This window comes from Nicotiana tabacum, chromosome 20 (assembly GCF_000715075.1).
Source record: "Nicotiana tabacum cultivar K326 chromosome 20, ASM71507v2, whole genome shotgun sequence".
Taxonomy (NCBI): Eukaryota; Viridiplantae; Streptophyta; class Magnoliopsida; order Solanales; family Solanaceae; genus Nicotiana; species Nicotiana tabacum.
This window is the reverse complement of record NC_134099.1, coordinates 168,039,699-168,044,475: the sequence shown is the minus strand read 5'-3', so window position 1 is coordinate 168,044,475 and position 4,777 is coordinate 168,039,699. Positions and strand designations below refer to the sequence as shown.

The 4,777-nt window shown below is 32.2% G+C and overlaps 1 long non-coding RNA gene across 1 annotated transcript; it reads right to left on the bottom strand.

The window, feature by feature from the left end:
* Positions 1 to 2,027: 2,027 nt before the first annotated feature.
* Positions 2,028 to 2,868, bottom strand: LOC142174845 (uncharacterized). Its single transcript, XR_012703927.1, has 2 exons — positions 2,562 to 2,868; positions 2,028 to 2,372 (listed from the first exon to the last, which is right to left on the bottom strand). It is a non-coding gene; the product is annotated as an uncharacterized LOC142174845 (long non-coding RNA).
* Between the last annotated feature and the right edge of the window lie 1,909 nt (positions 2,869 to 4,777).

Sequence of the window (4,777 nt, the reverse complement as noted above, 5' to 3'; positions counted from 1 at the left end):
ATCTGCTATCTACAAACTTACTATTCTTTTTGGGGTAACTTCTGAGTTTATTAAACTCTGACAAAACATCCTTTTTATAGTCAAAAGTAGAATTTAATTTATCAGCAAAATTATTTGATAAATCAATGGGTTTGATATTCAAACCGGATAACTTTTTATCAAGAAGTTCTTCTAAGTCACCAAAAGATTTAAATTTAAAATCCTGAATATCAGGGGGTCTTTGAATATGAGTAACAACAATTTGAGGTTTTGATTTGCTTCCTGAAGCAGAGGCAATATTAGTCATCTTCTTGCTAGTACTCATTTCTTTTATCAAAACTGTTAAATCATCAAGTTTTTTATTAAGAAAACTAATGTTTTCACCCAAAACTTTAACATATAAACTCAAATAATTATTTTAAGAAATTAATTTATTAATTTCTGCGATGCTGACTGCAGCAACATCTTCATCAATAAATTTTTGAAATGCAGTAAAAATAATACCTGTATTATTAGGTAAAACAAAAGGTGCTTGAGGAGGGTAAATGGCTTTAGTAATATTGCCACTCCCGTCTTTATTATTTGATTATGTAAAGCACAAGTTTCATAAAACTCTTGGAAAATATTATTTAAATCCTCTTTACTATAAGTATCAAAAAATCAAGTTTTAAACTAGTTTCATTTATCAGTGAAAAATTCTTTTTGAATATAACCTCTAACTTGGGACTCTGGACTAAAATCAATTTGGTGTGGAATCATTAAGTATCATTTGGGTCAAAATCCATTTCGGATGCAGAAGGAATATCCTTATCAGAAATATTATCATTATCCTGAACAATATTTGTCTTGGGGTTAATCTTAACCCTGTCAACTGGCTTATCACCTACTTTAGTAGAAATTGTGTGTAAAGATGCAGCACGATTTCTAGCGGGTCCATAGATTGGTTCAACAGGAGAAATGTGTTGAATATCAGGCAACAGTCTATGACTAGTAAAGGAATGTCTATTATAATTAGAACTAATAGTAGGCAACCGTCTATTATTAGAAAATGACTGTCTACTATAAGTGGAACTATTATCGTCAAACTGAATGCAAATCCTACCATCCGGATTTTGAGTAATATGAGAATACTCAGTATTACTGACAGCATCAGTTATCTGACTGGGGGATATAACCGAATCCAAAATCCATGTAGTTGGAAAATTAATTTCCTATTACTTAATAGGTCTCCTCGTGGTGACCTTAGACTTTGCAAAATTCGTTTCCACTAGAATAGTCTGATCAGATGTATCATATAATTTACATCTGGGGTTTAACGTAGATAGTAATTTAAAATAAATTCTATATGATAAACATATAAGCTCAGAACCAGGCGCATAATTATAACCATGCGTTTTCACATTTAATGTTAATGCATCAAGTATATTAACATGAGATAGAGATAATTGCAGATTGGGTTGAGTATTAAAATATACTGGGCCGTAGGCAACAATAGATTCAATATAACCCATCAGAGACTGTCTAAAATGGTATCAGAGCCTAGGTACTTTCATGGTATATATAAGATAGATATGAAATATTCGACATAGATATGTTTCTGAAATATGGATTTAGGAGAAACTAGTATGAAAAATACTAGATTGGAAGAGGTAGATATACCTCAAAACCTTGATTTGTTAAACAAATGGACTATTCCTAAAGTCCCTATTAGAACAATCTATGATTATGGATGGTTTGATAAACTCTCTTCTAAACAACTTGTTAAAACAACTGAGCAATCTTTAGGTTTGAATTCGTCTGAACAGACTATTCGTTTGTTAAACAAGCATGATGTAGATATTTATAAACACCAATATAATTATTTGCATATTGGTATGGTGTCAAATTGCTTTTAAGCCTTTAACCCTTAAAGGGTTACCAGATACATTTTTGGCTGCTCTCAGAGATGCCAGAAATTTGATTACTTATATATATATATATATATATATATATATATATATATATATATATATATATATATATATATATATATATATACTATACTATATATACATCTTATATACTATATATATTCGATATTAAATATTGAATATTAAAATTTAGGTCACAATTCTATAATAAAATTTATAAGGATTGTCTTAGATATTTTTTTTAACATACTTTTGTCTCTAATATCTATTTAATTTTAATTTTTTTAAAAAAAATATGTTGGGTCCACTTAGCCCGCGGGCCTGGACCTTTTAGCCCGCGACCAAACGGTCTCGGTCCGGTCCGGTCCCTACAAAAAGTCCGTTTAGACCGAGCCCGTTTAATTTGGGACCGTTTGGACCGCCCCACTTGACCCGTTTAGGCCCGGAACCGGCCCACTTGCCAACCCTTGCTGAAATTGACATCTGCAAGAAGAAGAAAAAACACATTTTAAACATTAATACAATCAGCAGCACCAGTTAAAAAACATCATGGAACTTGAACAAGACAACTCTGACAAATTAACGGAGTGCTAAATTGAGCAAGGTTAAAACAAAAGACAATATGTTAAGCAAGCACCCATCAAAAGGTGGGGAGAAAATCTATAATCTTGCCTCTAAAAAGCTTTTACAAACACGATCTCCCTTCTACACGATCGAGGAAAGAAATGATTGTCCTTTCTACTAGCAACAAAAATCACAACGTTTGTGCAGCTGCATCATAGGAAATAATCTGGGGTTCTTCGGGCTACATCTGGCTCCCCTCTCCTTGGAGCTGGTTCAAACTGCAAAAGGTGAATGGTAAAAGTTGCATTATCAAGGGGGCTTTTATCACAAAAAGGTAAATAAAACGTACGCTTTACTGTACAAAGGCACAATTAGAGAAGAAAAGAATAATATCTATAAACATATACCAAATATATTCCCCCACACAAAAAGAAAACATTCTAAAGCAACAGTAGTGATGATTTGACATATTGGTGTCAGTGTCAGGCTTATTCCCTCCGTTTCAATTTAGACAAGCTAATTTGATTCGGTACGAAGTTTAAGAAAAAAAAAAAGATTTTTAAAACTTGTATTTTTAAAAACTTAAAGGGTAAAAGTTTTATGGGGTCATGACATTTGTTTAATGTGTCATTTATTTTGAAACAGAATAAAAAAGAAAGTATCCTGTCTAATTTGAAACGAAGGGAGTACAATTTAAAGTCAGCAGGCTCGAAATAAGCTTCACTCTTGCATCAGAAAGAAAAATAAGAAGGAAAAAAATCGAGATTCCATTAAATGTGAAGATTAGTTCGGCCCACAATATTGACAGTATACTCTTTTTAGTATATAAGTTGCACTGTTGAAAACTGTTAATTTGATAAGGAAATATTCAAAATGCCAAAAGATATGGACAAAAGCTACCTTAGCCACCTTCTGTCAACACATAAAACATCACGTGCAAGTTATTTAGGTTACAAATTATTTTCAAATCATGTTTGAGCTCCAATCGTGTGCGATCTAGATGTTCGTACCACAACAATTAAGGAATCATTAACTAATACAAACCATATCACTGTAGTCAACCTAGCTTGTTTCTAAAACAAAATTTCCTCATCTGTCCAGCTTGATCATTTGTTGTTTCCAGGGGGGTAACATCCAAAGAAGCAGAAACACGGCCCATCATTATAGTGTAATTAGTAAATGCTGGTAAGTCCCCTGACCCAATCAAGATATTCATCAAACAAATATGTATTTTAAAATGTTTAATGCAACTTAAAACAGAATAAATAAATGTTTAACTACAATGACATTCATTCTAAAATAATGATCTCAAGAGTTGTTTGAATATCTGCAGCCAAGAGGTTAAGCACTAACTTTCACGATCCAATTTCACTTATAGTAAAACCAACTAGTAATTAAACATATATTTCCTTTTTTAATAAATTTCTAAGTAATTAAACTCGTCTTACTTGCAAGATTTAAGAAAAATTTAAAAAGGTTTGATTAAATAAAAATCAAGAAAATAATTCAAATCACAATTCTACTAGTGTGTTTGCCAAGACCCGGTGTCACAAGTATATGCGCATTTAGTAGATTTTTAAAAAATTCTAAATATTGTCTGAATATAAAATAGACAGAATACAAAATACAAGGAAAGGCACTAGTAGTTGCAAAACGGCTCAGAAAGGCAGTTCACCACTAAACCTCGGGATAACGTGGATGTGCACCGGTAGGACCGCCTAAAGCTCCTATCTCAGATCCTGCACAAAAAGTGCAGCAAGCATAGCATGAGTACGTAAACAACGTGTACCCAGTAAGTATCAAGTCTAATCTCGAAGAAGTAGTGACGAGAGGTCTACTTTGACACTCACTATGGGTCAATAATATTAAAATAGAAATATTTAAATAAACATGGTTTATGTGAATCACAATAATTTTCTTAACAGGCGGAGATAAATAACTCTTTCAAAATTCAATAATTTTCAATAAATCATTTATCTTCACAAGCTACAATAAAATGTCAAGGCATCGTGTAACTATTATTATTAAGCACGATTTATTCCAAGGTCGTATGACCCGATCCAGAGTGTCGTGTACACTGCCGAAGGACGTGCGACATGATCTATAGATGCATCTATCTACTGTCGAGGCGTTTGGCCCACTCCACAAGAAGAGAAGGAATATTTTTATAAGGATTTGACTTAAATTTTAATGAGGTGTTATACAAAAATAATATGAATTGCATTAGCAGTGTTTCAAAATTTCTCCAACAAATATTATTAAAGTTAGGCATTTTAATTTAACAAGTATAGTGCAAGAATTCCAAGTAATTCATGAATTAGGTC